This window comes from Anoplolepis gracilipes, chromosome 10 (genome assembly GCF_047496725.1).
Source record: "Anoplolepis gracilipes chromosome 10, ASM4749672v1, whole genome shotgun sequence".
Taxonomy (NCBI): domain Eukaryota; kingdom Metazoa; phylum Arthropoda; class Insecta; order Hymenoptera; family Formicidae; genus Anoplolepis; species Anoplolepis gracilipes.
Window position 1 is genome coordinate 9,453,947 of NC_132979.1, and position 24,808 is coordinate 9,478,754.

A 24,808-nucleotide genomic window follows, 5' to 3' on the forward strand; every position below is an offset into this window, starting at 1 on the left:
AGTTAATATTACGGTGAATATTTACGTTCTTGCTATTATTTTCTAAAACATGTAAATGCTCGTTTATTCGTTTACATTAGTTTTATTTCGAGTTTTCTAATATAGTATTTAGAGTTCTAGTAGCTGTAAAAAAATAAATATGATTTGTATCTATGTTTTTATTTCTATTTCTATAATTAGTGTGTATTTATATGTGTGCGTGTGCGTGCGTACGTGCGTGCGTGCGTGTGTGTGTGTGTGTGTAGATGCTAAAACTTACTACAATTGTCTACAGGAATATCATCTTTTGTAGGAATACTATTGTCCTCTGCTTCTATAATAATAAGAATCTCATTAATATCTAATTGATGTGTATCACTAATATTTCTTTGAACTTGATTGAGATCATTATTATTAATATTCTTTTGAAGTTGATTAACATCATTATCTGAAAAACACATTTATTATGAAAATTTTAACACTTCATGTTTTAATATATTTTCATATAAAGTAAAAAATAAATATAGAATATCGCTATTATACCTTGTATGTTTTCATTTAACTCGGGAATAGAATCATTATCGCTGATTTCATTTTCACTTGAAGTACTAGAGTTATCTGAAAAATATTATTTATGTTTTGTATTGCTTATTAATATTATCTAAATAAGAATTATCTTATATTAAAATAAAATAATACTCAAGAGAATAATTATATTCATTTATCAAGCACAAAAAATAGTTTCCAATAAATTTCATCCAAGAAAATTTTTATACCACTTTTATTTTTTTCTAAAATGCGAAATAAAACTTTTTTATTTCTTAATCCACGGCCTAATTGAAATTCCGATTCAGTATTGCTTTTATCTTCCATTAACCTTCTCTCCTTTTAGAGAGCCAGTTCATATGAATCTATAAAAATTAATTTTTTCAAGATGTCATTAATATTTTGCACACACACAAAATAAAAATTTATATATAATATATATTTATATATGAGGTGTTGAAAGTTCCAACCAAACTTTGTGATTTGATAAAAAATCTGAATAGAAAGTTTCCTTTAAAACATATGTACCTAAAAGTTCCTTGAAAAAGTTAACGCTCAAATACATTTTTAAATCTTTTTTAGACCTAAGTTTAATTTTTTATAAAAGCATTTCTGGATGTTTATCAGAAGTAATTTGTTCATAAGTGGCTGAACCGTTTGGCACCACCCTATATATATATATATATATATACTTACATACAGCCATACATACATTAAATACATACACAAAAAAATAATAAAATTATGTTCGTATGCTGCTCTTTACTATTAATTATGTAAGCAAATATACTTACCATATTTATCAATTACGGTGACCGGGTGCATAATTCAATCATTCTGAGGTTTTTTACATTTAGTCGTTTTTAGGCCAGTAGGAATATTTGTCATTTTCTTTTAACCATATAGTTGATATTACAGAATATATTTCGTCTTCCTCGTACTCAGCATTGAATTTTACAACAGAATAAAGAAACTGCAAACAATATATCGTTTAAAAATGCAAATTTTCAGAATTTAATTATACTTATAACAGTTTATTTAATCATACTTAACTTAAAGATACTTTTTTATTTAACAATGATAACAAATGTTATCTTAAAAGACCAGAGAAAATAACTACTACTGTTATTTTGTATACAGCACTTATATTAAACTACTATTAAAATTTAATTTATTATTAATCATAATAACATTTTTTACGATAAAAATTGTACAAAAAGTGACATTTTTAATTAAATATAAATTAGTAAAAAATGATTAAATGTCAAAATAATATTTAAACTTTACATGTGTGAACATAATACTTTAATATGCAATAGGTATTACAAATTGTTGTGTAATAATGGAATTACTGCAAATTTACCATTCATTGGTAAAATTAAACATTTTGCTTTTATATCTTTGCAATCAAATGTTGATGTATTTGATGTTTCATGTATATCAATAACTTTTATAGCTAAACTAATGAACTAAATAAATGAAGGCTTTTCTATGAAATTTGATATAATTTGAAAAAATTTTCTAGTTATTTTTATGTAATTATTTTCATTTTTATAAATATTTGAAATAGGCATGCTTTACCGATCTCGCATAATCGAAACATAATAAAATGAAAAAAATTACATGATTGATACCCTCCCCACATCCTGCCCACATTTTTGTTTGTAAGAATCATCCAAAATTTTTTATGCCATGAATTTTTGCCTGGGGCTTCTTGCGACACAAAGTATATGAGACTCTGCCGCAAGATCCAGAAGATTTTAAAAATAGAATTCATAACGTGTGTACGAAAATCACTCTTTCAATGATTACCAGAGTGAGAAAAAATTTTATGCAGAAAAATGCTTTATGTTTAGAAGAAAATGGAGGTTACATTGAACACATATTATAAGCATAAAAAAAAGGTTTTTTATTTAAATTTATTATATTTTATTTTTTATTTTATCTGTGTTATATTTTAATTGTGTTATTATGTTTTAATGGTGTTATCTATGTTATTTTATTTTATATTATTAAATATTACAATTATACTGTATGTTAAAAACCGATTTCAGTTTCCTCATTTCCTACCGAATTTACATTTAAGGTATCAATCATATAATTTTTTCACTTTTCACAAAGAAAAAATTATATGATATATGGATCCTCTGATTTTGTTATTTTTCAATTATGGTACCCTAAGCGAGCATGTTTTGATGTCTGCGCGATCGTGGAAGAAACGAAGTGTGGTGCGGGGTTTGGGAATCGTTCTTGAGCTGTCTCAGATCAGCCATTTACAAAAGCGGAATCTTCTTCGGCTTGTCACCGCAAGCGTATAAAAAGTACATACTGTGTTACGAGACAATAGGCTGGTGAAGCCTTGGAACAATCTATAAAACAATAAAAACATTTACTTTAAACCGTCTAATTTTCCCCTACAAATACAAAGTATAAAATATAAAAATCTAAAGATACAATATAAAAACCCAAAATCTAAAATACAAATATAAAAAAATATATAAAATAGGAGAGGGAAAGCGGGCAACAGCTCTGAAACAGAAAAACACAATTTTATTTGTATTAAATATGACTTACAAAATGATAAAAAATAATAAATACTCACAGTTCATGCGGGGCCTCTTGCTCGATGGCCTGGGGTCCTCCTGTGGTGTGATTTCTCCTCTCAAACATCTTGAATCGATAGTGAAAAAAAGACGAAATACTCGCGCAATCCTTAATCGACCAATAGTCTAGGAACCCGTAGAATTTCGAGTTCAAAACAAGCTATATAATTTTCGATTTCTATTTTCAATTTCTTTTTTCCTTATTTGTTCGTTGCATCTTTGTAGAAAATTTAATAATTTGCATCTGTAATAAACGTTTTATAACAACTTTTATTCAGTAACGAGACAAAAAATACACTATACTAAAAATAAATATATAAAATACACTAATCAATAAATATATAAACAAGAATTTTACTTTTTAGGTTGTTGCTTTGTTTATTTTTTATATTCTCGGTTTTTTGGGTTTAATTTTAAATACTCATTTGTTACTTAATAAATTCTTATTTCCTACCTCCTTTTTGTCGATTAATTCCTATGTTGAGTTCTTTTGCAGCGATTCTTTTTCCTTGCATGTGGTTTCCTTCCATTTTAAGCTGTCAGGTCCCTTGATTGCTTCCTGATATGTAGGATAATCACACAGTAAACGCAAAATATAAAAAGAGAAAATCTTTATTCGATGTAGTTCGCTCCTCGTTGCTGAATGCTCTCTATGCTCTCTTCTCCGTACAGACTTCGGCTTTTATCCTTCGAGCTTATCGCGCGTCTTCAAATTACTGAAGGATTAGATGAAAGCGCTAGTCGAAACTCGCAGCTTTTCTTTCGCTCAACGATGCTGCAACGCCGCTGATATCGCGATATCTTTGAAATCGGACGCCGTAGTCGCAATCTGTTACATGCTGAACGCGACGTTATGAATAAAAAGGTATAGTTATCTGGTTACAAGACTTTATTTGGCGCAATGTTACAAGTCGAAGGTGTTTTCTCTAAGACTGACGACTTAGAGCTGCTCGATAATTGTAAAACTAACTATAAAATACAAGAAAGGCCTTTTGTGGGGGTTGAACAAAATTTCGGAACCCGTAGAAATAACGACCAATGATAGAATATGTTTTAATCTTGAAAGTGATGATTGGAGCGTGTTTCGGGAGTAAGAAAAAAAGGAAAAAGATAAAAAGTAAATATATATGTATATATTATCTCATGAATCTTCCTATCGATCCATGAGGGTCGGAAAATTTGAGGAAATGAAAAAGATAAGGTTTATTGGTTTTAGTTTAGGCGTTATTTGTTGTAAGTTATATAGTTTAGGAACGGAAATCATAAATGCTTAGGAATGCAAGTTGCGGCACGTAACAAATCTCGCCGACATGTTTCAGCAAGCAATCATACACAGACAAACATATATTTACAGATATACGTACACACGCATACTTTGCACGCATATAAGTGTTGATAATTTTGGATGCAGAGAATCACTATTGTATTATCAACATGAACCTTTTATTCGTAATATGACACATACAAAAGAAAGTATTGCACGAGACCCAACTCATCTAACAGAGAAGAAAACAAAAGGGTACTAAGTGATGCCAACTTAAAATAACTAACAGTAACTATTTAAAATGGTAACTTCGACAAATAAAACGAATATAAAATTTGACAGCTTTACTTCAACAATAAAAAATAATAACCCCACAGATATGTCAGCAACACATATTCGTCGAATATGAACCCTTTCGGTTCTTTTTCGTCTTGTCAAACTTCCTTGGTTGATTTGTTACTGATTGACTCTGTCTAATAGATTCTGCCTTCGATTCAGACTTGCTCGATGGAGCTGTCTCCTGCATATCTCGGAAAAAGTCATCTTCTGATTCTACAATTTCACTCTCTTCTTTTGCGTCTCTTTCTTCTTCTTTAATCTCTTGTTTATCTTTTCTATCTGATTCTCTCAAAGGCATCTCTTTTCTTTGTACTGTTTCTTTTCTCATTGAATACAGTATCTCTCTTCTTATAAATATTTTTCTTCTTAAGACGTCCCACAGTCTGTAGTCACCAAGACTGTATCCGACAAAGATAAATCGTTTGCTCCGCTCATCTTCTTCAGTTTTTTCAAATTTCCTAATTCCTTGACGTAGACTGTACGAACACACGACAAGTAGACAAATCTGGCTCCTCTCCGTCTACATTTGATGAGATGTGACTTCCAATGATTCAGTTGGGCTTCTATTCACGGCTTCCATGTATGCTGCTACTCTGACTGCTTCGCTCCACATTTCTTTCTTCAAGCTCGAGTCGAATATCATGGCTCTTCTCTTATCCAGTAGTGTTCTATTCAGTCGCTCTGCTCTTTCATTCTTCTATAGAGTATATGGTACTGTGTAATCTAATTTAATGTATTTTTGTTTATAATATGTTTTCAGTTTTTCGTTTGTGTACTCAGTGCCATTGTCGCATCTTAGCTTAGCGACTCTCGAATTCCATTTTGAGTCTGCTTCTTCTATGTATTCTTTTACTTTTTCAAACACTTCAAATCTTCCTTTTATTAAATAAAACGCCGTATGATGTGTATAATCGTCTAAAAACATTATAATGTATTTGTTTCTGTCCTAGGTAGTCGACTCAATCGGTCAACAATTGTCTGTGTGGACTCCAGTGCTCTAGTAACTCGAGTTCTTTCCTTCGCGAAGGGTTTCCTTGTTTGCTTTGCTCGTTCACATATTTCACATAAGTTGTCTTTTTCAGGTACGTTCTTCTCCTTTAGATTCAATCCACAAGATATCTTTGATTGTTTCCTGTGTGTTCAAGTTTTTTGTGCAACCGGTTCAGGTAGTTCCTCTTTTTTGCATTTAATGTATGACTTTTTTCTACAAAATAGATTTCATATATTCAGGCGATTTGAATTTTTGCGCTCTTGTGTCTCCTTTCTTTACTATTACTTCATTTCCTTTGAATATCACTTCGTCGTCTTTTGAAGTGATAGCGCTAACTGATAATAAATTTTTTATTAAGTCTAAGGCATATGAGACATTACTAACTAAATACTACTCCAATATTATTCGCTTTCATTATTTTTCCATTTTTTCCTAAAACTATTTCAGAGTTTTTTTCTTATTTTTTAGTAATGAAATGTCACTTACCATGTGTAACGTAAATCCCGAATTAATGATGATCCGATAATTTAAATCGTTCGACTTTGCTCTTAATAAAGTAACTTTTTTGTTTTTATTCTTCTTTTCTTTGTCCCGACGAAAATAACAACTTTTGCCTGCGTGATTTGTTTTCTTATAGATCGTACAGGCTAATGTATTATCTCTAGTTCTTAGCAGGTCTCTTACATTTATAACACTTTTTTTCAGCGGATTGAAAAGCTACTATAGATTCATCCATTTGATCCGTTAAAATTCGTTAAATTTTCTTCTGCAATAACCTGAGAAAAAATTGACTTATGTAAATATATATTATCATATCTAATTATGTCCGATATATAATTATGCCGTATATTGTATAATTATGTCCGAAAAATGGCGCAACATGATGTTTTATAAACAAATGTAATTATATTGGCTATAAAATAAAATATAATATAATTATATATAATATACCATAGTCAAGTATAACATGATTATATATAATCAAATCTATATATTTGATTATATATGTATAATCAAATTCATCTGTCCGATTTTCCAGAAATCAGTTCAATATATTTGAATTTCCTTATGGGGATTGTATCAGAAATTAAACTGACATAAGTATAGTTTCGATCTTATTAGTCGCATTTTGCAGGCGGCACTTATTTATATTTTCTCATGACAAATCTTTAATACGGGTATAGATAGCGAATAATGCGTTGCATAGCAATAAACCATTGAACTATATACTATACTAAAATGAGCACTGCTATACCTCCACCACTGCTACCGCGGCCACTAACAGGTAACCACTTAGTAACACCACAAGTAAACACTTTACCAAGTGTTACACGCCGATTGTTTTTATCTTTTGAAATCTGATTTAGAAGTCCAAAAGAAGATAAAATGTACAAACAAAATTAGCTCAATATTGTTTAGACCACTTATACAAGGGGGTGTAAGTTGAAAAAAATAAAGAAGATATAATATTTCTCGCAAACAAGAGATTTTTAGGAGAATTTTGAAACAAAAATTACTTGGATTCAAAAGATATGTAAAATGATGACCTTTGTTTGCCCTTGAGAGTCTCTTTCAGGGTAACGATAAGGTCGCCACAAACGTTTTCAATGAAATCGCGAGATTTTATAATAGTAACTAATTTGTGTCATAATTCTGTATGAGAAAAATAAATAAACACACACATATACATTATATATCATATACAATTATATATATTTATATATACAGGGTGTCCCAGAACAAAAATCTAGTACTAAAAATCTATAGTTTACGTTACGTACACTATAAATTGTTTAGTACTGGCAGTTATTGGCAGTTATTGGCAGTGAAATTTGAACGCAGATAATCATACAAGACAATATAAACATACACAAAATAAATGGCTTAAACTGTTCTAGTTTACAATAAAAATGATGTTTATTTATTTTATTTTAGAATGATTTATATATAAATTTTATTTGTTATAAAAAATTATTAAAATAAAAAACGTATTAAAAAATCGTTTAGAAAATTCGTCCATCTCAATATTTACTATTCTTAAATTATTATAAAAATATTTTCTTATAAAAATAAAAGGAAAAAGTACAAGATATATATATGTATATATATATATGAATTTTCTATATATGTATATATGTGTATATATATATACAGGATGTCCCAGAACAACCTTCCGTCCGTAAAATGACGTACTCCTGACACAATTCTAAGACAATTTTTCCTTTACGAAAATTTGATTTAAAGCGTAGTTTTTGAGTTATAAGCGAAAATAGTTAGCAAATCACGCGTCGAGTATAGAAGGCAGGCAGGAGCGGCGCGGTGCATCACGAGCGCGGGCGCAGCTGACCGTCCGACGAGTGATTACCGCCGCATGAGTCGCTAACTATTTTATCTTATAACATAAAATTATGCTTTAAATAAAATTTTGGTAAAGAAGAAAATGTCGTATAATTACGTCAGGAATAAGTGTTCCTTAAAATAACGTCGGACGCTGCGATCAGCTGATTGCTACACGCGATGTGTCTCTCAGCTGAGCCGGAAAATCAATATATCGATCGGTCTGAAGTCGTTGACGACAATGTCGATGACAATCGAAGGAGCGTCGCCGTCGCGGAGACGGTTATTTCTCTCTTTCTCTCACTCACTCTGTCCCTTTCTTTTACGCACACACTCAGACATACACACATCGCGTGTAGCAATCAGCTGATTGCATCATCCGGCGATCTGGAACAACTTTTGGTCATTAAACGTTATTTTAAGGAACACTTATTCCTAACGTAATTATAAGACATCTTCTTTACCAAAATTTTATTTAAAGCATAATTTTGTTATAAGATAAAATAGTTAGCGACTCATGCGGCGGTAATCACTCGTCGGACGGTCAGCTGCGCCCGCGCTCGCAGTGCGCCGCGCCGCTCCTGCCTGCCTTCTATACTCGACGTGTGATTTGCTAACTATTTTTGCTTATAACTCAAAAACTACGCTTCAAATCAAATTTTGGTAAAGGAAAAATTGTCATAGAATTATATATAATGTACACACACACACACACACACACACACACACACACACACACACACACACACACACACACACACACACACACACACACACACACACACACACACACACACACACACACACACACACACACACACACACACACACACACACACACACACACACACACACACACACACACACACACACACACACACACACACACACACACACACACACACACACACACACACACACACACACACACACACACACACACACACACACACACACACACACACACACACACACACACACACACACACACACACACACACACACACACACACACACACACACACACACACACACACACACACACACACACACACACACACACACACACACACACACACACACACACACACACACACACACACACACACACACACACACACACACACACACACACACACACACACACACACACACACACACACACACACACACACACACACACACACACACACACACACACACACACACACACACACACACACACACACACACACACACACACACACACACACACACACACACACACACACACACACACACACACACACACACACACACACACACACACACACACACACACACACACACACACACACACACACACACACACACACACACACACACACACACACACACACACACACACACACACACACACACACACACACACACACACACACACACACACACACACACACACACACACACACACACACACACACACACACACACACACACACACACACACACACACACACACATATATATATATATATATATACATATATATATATATACATATATATATATATATATCTTTTTTTGCGGCGCTGATACTCGCGCCGGATTTGCCGATCTTTGTAAATTAATTTCTCAATAATTATTCTGAAAATCGCAAAATGGTACAGGACTTTTCTATTCCATTTAACCCGCTCTACCCGCTCACGAGCGTTGGCTCGTTAGTTATGAAACACCCTGTATATATATATATATATATATATATATATAGGCAATAAGATCGGCAAATCCGGCGCGAGTATCAGCGCCACAAAAAAAGATATATATATATATATATATGTATATATATATGTGTATGTGTGTGTGTGTGTGTGTGTGTGTGTGTGTGTGTGTGTGTATACATTATATATACAATACATGTATATACATATAAGTACATGTATATAGACGAGGATATATAATTTTATATATGTTTATTTAGATTATATAGTACACACTTTACACGATTATATATGTAAGTACTCACGTACGCTGTCAAATAATTTGTCTATTTCTGTATAACAAGCAAGTTATAATAACGAAAATTCATACTAATAATAATATGCAATAACTTATAAAAAGGAGCATTGACCTCAATAACAGTGCTATTTTCATCAAAGAAATTTATTTATGTGTACTACAAGGATATACACACATATGATACCTTTTCGATAAGCATAAAACTGTAAAACCAGCATTATTGGTAAACTTCTTAAAATCTCTTAATGACTCTAGAACACATTTAATTGGTCATTTTCTACTTCTTTAACCATCAAATAATGGAAAACTTGCGTACATACTCTTTTAACTATGTATCATGGCAAGAAATATGTATGATTCACAAATTAATATAAACTCAAATATTGACCTATACTAATCTAATTAATTTGAATATTTCCGCTTTGCACTTAAAGATAATAATTATTTTAGTTATAATTCCACCTTTAGAACACGTTAAAACAGAAAATTTACAAAGTACACCCCTAATTCTATAATCCTCTAAGTCATCAAAAAAACTTGATTAATTTTAAAACATGCTTTCACAACATAACGGATATACCTGTATCATGCTCATATAGCAATTACATCCTTAGTATTTGTATACACGGATATATTTTCACCTTCTCAACATGAGAAAATGTAAAATTGACTGTTGACATTCATAATTATTAATGTCAATAAATTACCTCACTTTTCTTAAAATGTGGCTCTTATAACATAACGTTTATTCAAATAAAATAAAATGTTCAAATAAAATAACGATTAATTCCGCTAAAATAAGTATAATATCATCCTTAGAAGCTATCAAAATATAATATCAATTTGTAAGACTTAGAATTATATATGATGACCAAAATATCAATAGCATAAATTGACATATAAATACTCGAGCATACATACCAAATATATCAATGATGTATATATATGTATATGTATGGATGCATTAGGCATACAATGCTCTAGTACAAAATTAACTTATCAATAATATTAATCTAGATTTCCTAAATTATTGATTTATTCACACATTATTTGCTAAATCATGTGTCGGAATAACTAAAGATTCACAAAGATATATATATATATATATATATATTTTTTTTTTCGCGTTTGAATTGCTACGATCGTGTAGCTTGATACACAAAATGCATCGAAAACTCTCATCACTTGAAGTTTAACGACAAAATCTTTGGCGAATTTAAAATCCAGTTTTTCAAGAATAATCACTTTTATCTCGCTTCTGTGATTTAATATTAAATTTAATATAAAATTTTGATTAATAAAATAATTTAAATATTAATAAAAATTTAATATAAAATATTTTATTAATAAAAGATTTTAAATTTTAATAATAATATAAAATATTTTATTAATAAAAGATTTTAAATTTTAATAATAATATAAAATATTAAACATATCTAACAATAATAAAAGAATCTGAAAGAATAAATTTCAAAATTATTAGATTCAAATCGCTAGTAATCAATTAATAATAGGTAATATAAGTAGAACGACCAAACTAGCCAATAATATCTTTATTTAATATTACGACCATTTGGTTGTGGTCCTTTTCAAGTTTAAATTCGAGTAAACAAAGATGTATAACAATGTGTTGTACAAGTAGAAGTTAATTAAACATTTCGCTGTTGTAGATATTGATATGACGAACCCACAAGTGACGGAACACGCCTTGTCAAAACTAATCTCGAAACTAAACTGTTGACAGTCCGGTAATAATCGCCCCACCTCTCTAGGACTAATAGAACAGGTCAAACTGAACATAAAAGTCCTGTACCATTTTGCGATTTGCGCAATAATTATTATAATATTAATTAAAAACGCTCAGCGTATGAGCGCGCGCCGTATATAGCACTCAGCATATGCGTTTTTAATTAATATTTTAATAATTATTGCGCAAATCACAAAATAATAGAGGACTTTTATGTTCAGTTTGACCTGCTCTATTAGTGCTAGAGAGGTGGGGCGATTATTACCGAACACTTTGTATGTATATATAATATCATTTGCTGAGCGTTTTTAATTAATAATTTAATAATTATTGCGCAAATCGCAAAATGATACAGGACTTTTCTGTTCAGAATAACACTCTCTACCTTCCCTTAAAGGGTGTTGCGCGAGCTATATACAGAGTGTCTCAGAATGACCGTATTACCTCTCGAGTGCAGGTAGAGCGGGTTAAATGGAATAGAAAATCCTGTACCATTTGCAATTTTCGGAATAATTATTGAGAAATTAATTTACAAAGATCGGCAAATTCGGCGCGAGTATCAGGCCGCTGCAAAAAAGATGGCGAGAAGGACGATCCTAAGGACGGTCGCTAAGCGCGCGCGACGTAAATAGGCGCCATTGCTTCGCGGTTATCAGGGGTATAGACGAGAAGCGTTGATAGGAACAATAGATTAGCGATTATTATTTAGCGACCTGTCTAGCGGTGGGCCGTCTTTCTCGCCATTTTTTTGTGGTAGGCCGTCCTTCTCGTCATCTTTCTCATATATATACATATATACACACCTTGTATATGTGTGTGTGTGTGTGTATATATATATATACATACACACACATACAGGGTGATTCAAAACAACCTGATGTCTTTAAAATGACATATTCTTGAGCGAGTTCTAAGACGATTTTTTCTTTTACAAAATTTTATCTGAAACTTATTGTTAGTTTCTGAGTTATAATTGATAAAAGTTAGCCATTTACGAGCCGGATGCAACGTGCATGCAGCAACGGCGCAACGCGTCATCAGACTAATGGTCTCCTTACGGTCAATAATATTCTATAATATCGTATAGAATGCAATAATAATTCAACAAACTTTAAACAATAATATTGTAATAATAATAATTATTATTGTGTAATATTATTAGCCGTCTAGAAGTGTCATTTGTTTCATGACGCGTTGCGCCGTCGCTGCTTGCCCATTGTACTCGGCTTGTAAAAATTCACATCACTTATTGAAGAATTTTGTGTCGAATCTTCATTACTTGAAGTCGGAGTCGGATTCTTTACTATTTTCTTCGTTTTTTAAATGACATTTTTGGATCTTTTTGTCTTTCTTACGTTTTATAGTGGTATTTGAAGCATTGTTTTTTAACTTATCATGTTTAGAATCAACTAAATTATTTTGCTGAAATATTTCTTTTCTTATATTTGTTGCATTATCTGATGAAGTAATTTGTTTAATATAAATATTTATAAACTGCTCAACCTCATCATAATTATCTAAATATTCAGATAAAAAAATATTAAGGCATTACATATTTGCAGATTATTTTACATATAGTAAGTTTGCATACGTTTTAAGAATACGAGTATAATATACCTTCTGTATATAGAACAGCATTAACATCAAATTTTTTTTATGACGACTGATATACTGCATTAGATTTTACTAATGCTTTAAATTTAACATCAAATGTAGTTTTTGGCCAATAACAAACTGAATTATTATCTGTTAACCAGATAAGAGGGATGACTGCATATTCTTTCTGAGTGCCTTTTAAAAATTGCATTATTGCATATATGCTCATTTCGGCCAGTAGGATTTTGTATAAAAAGGTTCGAGGTGCTGGTTTTTGGATATAAGGTACGATTGTCTACCTAGCTAATTGACAAAAGAAAAGAAACAACAATGGCAATACAATTATGCAAGCAATGTAAACAAACAATTGTTAAAAATAAACACAGAAGTTAAGAGAAATGACAGAATTTAAGTTATTATTCTTGAAACATAAGAATATTATACAAAGGTATTTATTGGACTGTATCTTTGGACTGTATATTTTACATGAACCAATATAAGGAAACTTGAAATGAAGAAGAATTCTTATTCCAATAATAAGTAATAAAATAAACAAAATATAAATGCTTGAATGCAAATTAATACTTTGTATATGTTTGTGAACAAATAAATGTTGTAGAATAAATATTATTAATAGCAAGAAAATATATAGAAATATAGCGAGACAATATACATAAATATATATAGCGAAACAATATTCATAAAAATATATATATAGCGAGACAATATACATAAAAATATATATATAGCGAGAAAATGTGCACATGACAATCATAACATATATGAATAGCATCGCATAAATGGTGCGATTATAATATAAACACAATAAATAATCAATATGAATATATATAAACGTAAAGAACATATAAACATAGACATGTATAAGGAACAATATACATATATCAAAATCTGAGAACTATACCCAATGCATAGAACTCAAAAGGATATTCTTAAATTATAATAACTAATTTAATATACTGAGAATTACACCAAATGCATAGAACTCAAAGAGTGATCTTAAATTATAATAACTAATTTAATATTTAATATCTAATATTATATTTGGGGATCACCCAATTAATGGCACCATTAACGAGTGAACAGTAAATGGAAAATATAAATCAAGAATATTATTTATCTGTGCTTTGTTCAAAGTACGTATTGCAAGTACTGTTATCATAGAATAATGCAAATAAGAGCAGAAATTACTTAAAAGTAAACCATAAATGAAAGGTCAGATAATTATGTTTTATATCAAATGAAATTGATATTTACAAATTTCAGGACAATTTCAAGGACACTGACAGAACGATAAAACTATGTGGTAATTATTTAAAAATGGCAAAAGAAAAATGGGAATGTAAAAGAAATTGTGCAATTGCTCAACAATATTAATGTCGATTTGAACATCGAATCAACCTTGAAGAGAGAGCTCAAGAGCATAGATAATAAATATACTATACATATTAACAAATTAACATTAATAATAATTGTAATAATTCATCTCTATGAATTATTCAACGCCATATAAATAATAATTTCATAAATAATATGATATATACATAAAGAAAACTCACCGATCTCCAGTAGATCTCACAATTATTATTAATAATATAATTATTAATACTTTACGTCGCAAGGGTCGTTTAGAGATGCCTACTTCGCTCTGGGACGATAATACGGGTGTGGGGTCCTTATGATGCTCGCCCTTATGGCGGCCGCCGTAAATCCCTTATGGATATAAATGTCCTTTTGGTTTGATTTTGTAAGGTACTGTGCCTTATTGGACTCTTATGTCCCTTAAAGATTTGTAGGGCCTTATGCCGTAACCAAGCAATCGTGGTAGAAAACAATGGAACGTTACAATAACGCGTCACTATGAACTTGACTTTTATCAAACGTCACAGGGAGAGATCCCGTTCGATACTGCCCACTGCGCGCTAGCGTCGCTTCCTTATATCGATTCATGTATTACTACGCGCGCGGAACTACTTTTTTCGCTAGCGTCTCGATCGCTGCGCCTACGGTTCTTTGTTATAATTCCACAAAGGATGGGTCGAAGGATGGAGAGTTTTTTTCGATTACTTTTTTAAACAAATTTATATCGTGTTTTTTTTGTATTATGTGTTGTGTGTGTAATAGTACATTGAGGAAATATATTTAAAATTGATATTATAAAATTATTAATATTAAAATGATAATAACATTTAAAAAAATGCAACTATCTCAATTATAATTGATCAACTCAGTTTTATTCATATTATAAATAGCTCAAATTTTTAGTAATGTTTTGAAGAAATGCTTCACACAATTAGAATAAGGAAAGTATTTCTCTCGCAATCTACCTCTACAATATATATAGTTATACAAACAAGCATTGTCTCAATGTATACGTTATTGCTTAAACCTGATTTTTGTCTATAAAAGTAATGATATGAAGAAAATGCGTCAATTGGGAATAAGTAGTATATTATTATAATATTATGCTTTGTTATATTATATTTATTATATTATGTATTAGATTATATATATATATAATCTAAGAATGCGTATAATATGATTGTGTATTTTACTTTAAAACATTTATGTATATATATTTCTTATACATAATATTCATATATATATATATATATATATATATATATATATAATTTACAAAATATAATCACAAGATATTTTTAGCTAGAGAATTTTTGAAAACATTATATATATATGAATAAAGATTAAGACAATTAAAGTAATTAACAGTAAACAAAAAATTTAATGTGATAAAACATAACACTACTATATACACATATATTACATAATTATTACATATATTACAAAACAATAAAATGAATGATGACATGAAAATTGATTATATGATTAAAAGAAATTTTGTTGCAATATATTTTTTTGTTTAATACAGTATATCTAATTATATTATAGTATACTCTATCGTTTTTTTTAATATTGTATGTTTTGACTTACTTTATTGAGTAAATTACTCAATAAAAATCTTTTTACTTCTGGTACGCAATATACAACAACTTCTTCGATAATGATTCCATAAGTACTTGATGATAACGGTTGGCTGACACCGAGAAAGTGTATCATTAGATCGTGATGCATCCACACAATCGCGACTTGTAGCAAGTATTGTGAAGATACAATAACAAGGAGGACTGCATAAATATTAGCTGAATATAACTTACAAACTTATGTCTTCGATTGCTGACCATTCGATGCGACAGCTGACAAAGAAGCGGAGCAGTGATGTTACTAAGTGCATTGCTGATTTACTACCGGCACTTCAGATGATTCAACAACAGTTATATTGACTGTAGTTTGATCTTTATGTCTGGAAGGACTCCAACCAATCTACACTAAATATCAAATAACTAGATAACTATACAAGGATATTTTCTCATTTAAAATCAAGCCGTCAATTTCGCAGGTGATTAATTGATTCTCTAGGATGGTTAATTTCGGTAGCAATCCGTGCAAAGAGTCTCATTTAATTAACTTGGTTGCAACATTTGTATTGAAGCATTTATTGAGATCAAGCGTTCGATACAACTGACAAAAAAGCTTGGACAAGTTAAATCGAAGAGAAATTTTTATTTCTAGAATGTGTTTATGTGCTTCGATAGTTTGACATTGGAACCGTAAGATATCAGTTGAAGCTCCACAACTTACTGATGCTTCTTGATAAGTGAGATTATGCAAGCATAATATATCTCAGAGATTAAGAATAAAAATCCAAACAAAACATCTAACTGTTTATATCTTTACTGCTTATGAGGACCAAAGCAACGTATCAAACAAATGTCCACTACACTATTTGAAGCTAAGCTGTTATTTCTTTCACCAGGCTAATAACGCACATAACCCGAATTTGATCAAGATGTGTTTACTCATTTGTAATTGATCATGCTTTGTTAAATTCAAGGTCATCTATTTCAGAAAAAAAAGTTTTTTGTGGCACATTGTAACTGGTGATTAAAAGTAGATTTAATTTGATAATCCCAAGTGAAAAAAATCATGGGTGGACTCCGGTCAATCATTCACCTTAACGCCAAAACGGAATATTTATATAAAGTTTTGCTCTGGTGGGACCAGGAAAGCGTGTTTTATTACGAGCTACTGCAACTGAATGAAATAATCACGGCTGACGGCTATCAACAATAATTGTACCAATTGAACGATGAATTGATGCGAAAAAGACTATCAGTAGTCAATAATCGGTGCAAAGTAATTCTTTTGCATGACAACGCACGACCACATGGTGCAAGAACCGTGAAAGAAACACTATTGGAGCTCGAATTGGAAGTTCTTTCGCACCCAGCCTATTCTCCAAACTTGGCTCTATCGGATTACTTTTTCCGATCGATGCAACACGCGCTCGCCGAGACAGACTTCTGCAATTACGAAGAAGTTCAAAAAATGGATGGATGGATGGATGGCTTGCTTCAAAAAACAACTCATTTATTGTCGTAAAATTTAACTTTTATCAGAAAGATGGTAAAAAGTAATAGAAAACGATGGAAAACATTTTGACTGATGCATTAATTAATTTTCTTATTAAAATTAATGCATTTTTTAAGCAACAAAAAACTGGCGAAAACTAAGTTTAACATCTATATGGAAGACTTTTGTAATTAACAGATCCAGTGGACATTTTTAGATGCACGGATTATTTATTTAACAAAGAAAATTCTGTAAATCACATCTTTTAAGGATCGTCTCTGCACAAGCTGTTACAATGCGAGTTTACGTAGACTCGTGTGGCTATTGAAAAACATAATTGGCTCCAAGAACAACTTCTGTTTGTTATACCAGACGGCATCATTACAGAGATTGATGGGCAATTTTCCATTTGACCTTTGAATCACATTGTCGAGATTCTTTTTGCAAATCTGGAATAGACTACACTATACCGTGTATCACTACATTGCCAATGTGGACACAAGATAGAAGATTTCCATTGCTGTCTTTGTCTGCCTCAGAATGATTAATTTACGTTAATTTGGAAATAATCTCTGACTATATTTTTGGCAGCATTTTCGACGTTTTGTGTCTCGCCGAGATCTCTGCGACTGTATTCAACAGAATACCCAAGTAAAATATGATCAATGAATCCAGCAACTTAAATAATCAACTTTTATATTGCTAGACAACTTTTGGTAACATTGGTCACGCTAATATTTACATGGACTAAATTTAAAAATTTACGATTCAAGTGATGGACAGAGGATCATTCTTTCCGAATCAGCATCTGTTGGATGTACTCTGAGCTGATTCTACTTTACTATTGTGTGAGTCGTCCAGATTTATCTTGCAAACGATAATCAAATATGCATAGTGACAGTATGGATGATTATAACAGTGTTCAAATGACCCACAACAAAAATTATTCTCTCGTTTGCGTACAATAAATGAGTTCACGACGGAGAATGTTTCAATTGGAAGGATCTTTGGCGGCTTCAAATATGTTATTAAAATTATGCGTATAATTATATACATTTTACATTTAGTTATTAAATCTTAATGTAATTACTATAATAAGTATCAGCGTTATTTTTAATAAAATTTTATTCTGCAAACGCATGTATCTATTTAACACACTCTATACTGAACACAAGCTGTTGAAAAATTCATTTAACTACTTTTACTTTCATTGACAACAGTCTCACTTGAATTAGAATTTGATTCTTTATAACTAAAAAGCAGCGATCATAACAAAGTTAGCAACGATGTAACATTTTATAAAACATTGCGTACGCTATACAGTATATTTTGTCATGTTAATTTTGTTAAGTGTGACGAGCAGGATGGCGTGTTTGAAATTATTAAATCACAAATAAATACAATAAAAAATCGTAATATTATCAAAAACTTTATAACTCGATAATGTGAAATGTATTGTACATTTACTCGATGTGTAAACTGCAGGTAAGTAATAATGTTTGCAATAATTGGTTAAATAATTATATTGTACAAGAAAATTTGTAATTTTATAATAGTTATAAATTGTAATTTTAGATAAAAATGGAAGAGAATGAAACTTTCAAACAAAGATATTAAAAATAAATAATAATGGCAAGCGGTCGAAAACCAAAATATTCGTTACTTTTCGCTCAAAAGTGTAAAAATTTACTATTCTTAAAATTAGAGATTTGAGAGTTAGAAAGTTTCGGTCTCTTTTTAAAAAAATATATACGTAACATACATACAAGATTATTTTTAGTAACACTATTAGTTACTTACGGTTACGAAAGGAATTATCTACAAAAAGAATAATTTTGAGCTTAAAGGAACTGAGCTTTTTATGCAAATTTTATAAACAAATTAAAATATATAGACAAATATATTAACCCTTGTCAGTCACACTTCCCGAGAATCCCGTACCGGTCACACTGGGTGAAATACACCCCAGCGTGTTTGCACGTGTATAAAAAATTGTAGGTAACCTTAAAAAAAAAAAAAAAATATCCTGTTGTAGTTTAAGCCTTCCTTAAAAAGACTGTATAGGTTTGATTTGCAAAAAATTAATTTAACATATGTAAAAAAATTGTTGAAAAAAAAGTCGGAAAAGTGACTTTTTTCACAAAAACAAATGTAACTTTTTCAATTTTTAAAATATTTCAATTTTTCAAACGGTTTTCTCATCCTCAGATGATGCACTTTTCACTAATTATTGCAGTTTATGCGGATGTTCCAAAAAGTTTATTTTGTATTTATTTTGAGGTATGAAGGTGCGATTTTTTGCGGAAAAATGAAAAAGACATTTTTATGGAAAAAATAGCAATATATTTGAAGGTCCCAACTACCTGTAGATGGCGACACAAGGCCCATTTCCATTGGTTTACTGGGTTGTTTTCGAAGTCAAAAAAACGCTGGGGTGTATTTTACCCAGTGTGACTGTTAAGGGTTAAACAACAACTAATTAAATATATAAATATATTAAATGATAAATAATTATTAAATCACAAATACATACAATCAAAAATCGTAATAGTCACCAAAAACTTTATAACTCGATAATGTGAAATGTACATTCACTCGACGTCTAAACTGCATGCAAGTAGTAATGCTTGCAATAATTGGCAAAATAATTATATTGCACAAAAATTTATAATTTTATGATAGTTATAATTTGTAATGTTAGATAGTAAGAAAAGGAGAATGAAACTTTCAAATAAAGATATCAAAAACAATTAATAACGGCAAACGGCCGAAAACCAAAATATTTGTTACTTTTCATTCAAAAGTGTAAAAATTTACTATTATTAAAATTAAAGATTTGAGACTTAGAAAGTTTCGGTCTCTTTTAAAAATATATATACATAACATACGTGAAGATCTCGTGATCGGTGCTCCCAGATTGTTTTTCGCAGCATAACGCTATTACTTACAATTACAAAAGGAATTATCTACAAAAAGAATAATTTTGAACTTAAAGGAACTGAGCTTTTTATGAAAATTTTATAAACAAATTAAAATATACATAGACAAATATATTAAACAACAACTAATTATATATGTAAATATATTAAATGATAAATAATTATTAAATCACAAATACATACAATCAAAAATCGTAATAGTCACCAAAAACTTTATAACTCGATAATGTGAAATGTATTGTACATTCACTCGACGTCTAAACTGCATGCAAGTAATAATGCTTGCAATAATTGGCAAAATAATTATATTGCACAAAAATTTATAATTTTATGATAGTTATAATTTGTAATGTTAGATAGTAAGAAAAGGAGAATGAAACTTTCAAATAAAGATATCAAAAACAATTAATAACGGCAAACGGCCGAAAACCAAAATATTTGTTACTTTTCATTCAAAAGTGTAAAAATTTACTATTATTAAAATTAAAGATTTGAGACTTAGAAAGTTTCGGTCTCTTTTAAAAATATATATACATAACATACGTGAAGATCTCGTGATCGGTGCTCCCAGATTGTTTTTCGCAGCATAACGCTATTACTTACAATTACAAAAGGAATTATCTACAAAAAGAATAATTTTGCACTTAAAGGAACTGAGCTTTTTATGCAAATTTTATAAACAAATTAAAATATATATAGACAAATATATATTTATAAAGTGCACAATTGTATAATGCTTTAAATATAACAACTTAGATATTTAAACGTAATACATACACATATATAATAAAAAAATAAAATAAATTTTATAGTGTTTATAATTTCCACTTTTTATATAATTATTTATGTAAAAAAGACAGATTTAAGCAATAACATATTTATATATTGTAGCAACTTCTTTCGTAACGATTATTTATTTAAAAAAATTAAAATATGCATTAAGCGATTTTTTTATTTGTTTAACCAATAAAAATATTTTTGCAAAAAATAATTAATTCACGTTCTGTCAGTAAAAAAAGGCATTTAGGATCCCCTTAATAACGAATCATTATTTTTTATAAACAAGAAACTTTTTATATTTATTATTGAAATAAAAAAAAATTGTATATGTTTTAGTGTGGTATGTTCTTCAGCATTGAATTTACAATGTTTCGCTAATAAATTTTAAAATATTTATTATGTTTTACCGACTTATCACAAGTTAAAAGAAAATATTATAAATAGGTTCGTTCAATTTAGATTTTAAAAAATATTAATGTATAATAGATTGGCAATTTTCATATCCAAGCAAAAAGTCATGGCGCGATGTTAATAAATGATGCTATTATAACAACATTTCTTATTTGAATTTTATTTTCTATATTATATAGAATAATAATCCCACTTTTTCTATACAGCGTGTTCATTTGAAAAGTTTCCACTCTGTTTATTTTGTGACCGATTAATTTTTGCGAAAAATACTGAAAGACGTAAATTTTGTTTTCAAGGACGTATAAATACGATAAATGCAACAGTATTACTTCATCGCCTTCGCAAGAGTAGTTACCTCTTCAAAAAATCTTAAATGGCAATAGGAGTCAAGTGGCATATCATTTTAAAGGTCTTTTGATTCTCTTTACAACCGCGTTTGTTTTTTTTTTAATTTGAGTGAATATGTTTCGAAAAATCGTACTAGAAAGTTTCAGATATAAGAAAAAAAAATTTTAGATGCAAAGATACAATTTAGAGTAAATTTTTTTTAATACAATACAGTAATAACTTCCGTTATTGAAGTGATGAAATCCACATCTTATTAGAGAAACTTATACTCAATGGCCACAAAAATAAATGTTTAGGCAGGCATTTTAGAAAATACTATAATAGGACCTCTTTTTTTAAAGAGAATTTAAATGGTAATTTTGATTTGAATTTATTAAACGATGTTATTGATCCACTTACATCTGTAAGTCTTGAAAACCAGAAAGATGAAGATGATAATTTATTGTTAAATGAAGAACTTTTAAATTTCCAACATAATGGTGCTCCTCCACATTATGTGTTATCAGTTCGACAGTGGTTAAATGACAGATTACTACGGAGATGGATCGGTAGAAGAGGAGCTATCGAGTGGCCACCAAGATCTCCGGATTTAACTCCTCTGCATTTCTTTCTGTGGGGACACTTAAAATCTGTTGTTTATAAAACACCAGTAGACAATGTGAATGGTTTGCGTCGAAGAATTGTACAGGAATATAGAATTCCAACAGATACCTTTAAAAATGTTCACTTAGAGTTTGAGAATCGTCTTTATTATTGTTTAGCGACGAACATTTTGAACATTTAAAATAAGATGTAAAATAAATTAATTTATCACAAATAAAATGAGAAATTTTGACAGAATAATGTTTCGTATCAATAACACTAGCAATATTAATAATATTTGATATATCTTTAACAAAATCTCTTAAAAAACAGCGTTTTTAGGTTCTTCATAGCCATAAATGCCAATCATTTCTACATTACTATGATATTTGACAAGTCGACATAAAATGGGATAAACTTAACTTCCAAAATTTTTTACTAGCAGCAAACCATCTATATTAATTGCAAGTTTTATAATTCCAGTATTCTTGGAAAAATCGTTTGAATTATATATAAAATTTTTTAATACAATTTTCTATTCCAAAATGATAATATTGACCAGGTTCAATAACTTTGCTCACAATTGTATGACAAGTTCCTAAAAGACTTTGAGCAGCAGTAGGTAAATCACGAATGCGAAATTTTAACAATTTTAATAAACCATTTGATGCTGTATGTGAAACATTATATTTTAATGACCATTGTTTTAAATGTAATTGTATGTCTTCTTCTAAATTAATTATAAAATTATTTTCTTCAGTGTCATGGAGAAGATTTTTATATTGATCAAAGTTGATTAATTCTAAGTCTGAAGAAAGTGAAAGATTTTCATCAGATTTATAATTCAACAATAGATCTGATTCTAAAGTACTATCTTCAGAAAATTCTGGTTGTGTGCTACTTGAAGAGATATTTGTATTTGGTTCAAAAGCGAATCTTTTCATAATAATTTCAGGACAGTTATTAGAAGAGACTCCTTCTTCGAGAATCTTTCTCTTTGCTCTCATATAATGTTTTTTAATTTCTGACATTATTTTCAGACTAACACAATACTTATCTTGAATAAATTTTTACAGATGAAAATATATAGACTGAAACGATAGACTAACAGAATAAAGATGGCACAAGGCTGAAAGAAAAATCAAAATTTAGATTAAAAATATAAACTTATAGTTAATTTTGTAATTTGTGTAATTAAATTTTATACAAGCAAAATAAACAGAGTTTATTAGGTTTTTTAAATTTAAAATTGTTTCTAGCAATAAGAGATACTTATTTTGAATTACTTATTTGTCTCAAAATTCAGTAAAAAAGATATTTATTGGATGTTCTTTTATTTATAAAAAAAACAGTAAATTATTTCTTACAATAGACAAATAGCAATGCTTTTGGAGTTAGAAAATTTATCATCTTAACAATATATGTAGACAAAATTACTTTACTTCGCTAAAATAATATATAATATAAAATTATATGTGTGTATACAATCTTTAGTGTTATCACATATAATATAAAATATATTAGCGCAAATGTTATATGTAAAAGATGTAATTTATAAGATAAGATGTATTCTATATAATCTGTGACCGTTGACGCTTTTAAAGTGTAACAGTTAGTTTGAGAAGTCGCTGAGGCCGATGGAATAGCCCACGGCACACCTTCGGTGCGATATCTCGTCTCCGCGACAAAATCTCAATATGTTGGGCGCTAGGCGTAGAGATCTGCACCACACTAAAATATGCGCTAAGAAACTCAAAATTAAACAATACGATCGCGACGGCAACTATTCAGCTGTCCAGCCATATAATTTGTAGAGGGGGTGGTTCTTAAACGAGGACCGGAAACGAGGAGCGATGATCGCGGGTGTCTCAATAAAATTACACTGACATGTCAATGAGA

General features: G+C 30.0%; 1 protein-coding gene and 1 long non-coding RNA gene across 9 annotated transcripts in view; one reads left to right on the top strand and one right to left on the bottom strand.

The window, feature by feature from the left end:
* Positions 1 to 24,808, top strand: part of LOC140670274 (uncharacterized) — a 74,262-nt gene that overhangs the window by 2,461 nt on the left and 46,993 nt on the right. The gene's annotated exons all lie outside the window — the stretch shown is intronic.
* On the bottom strand, positions 6,322 to 15,156 carry LOC140670545 (uncharacterized). The gene is made up of 3 exons (XR_012047581.1): positions 14,978 to 15,156; positions 13,422 to 13,703; positions 6,322 to 6,498 (listed from the first exon to the last, which is right to left on the bottom strand). It is a non-coding gene; the product is annotated as an uncharacterized lncRNA (long non-coding RNA).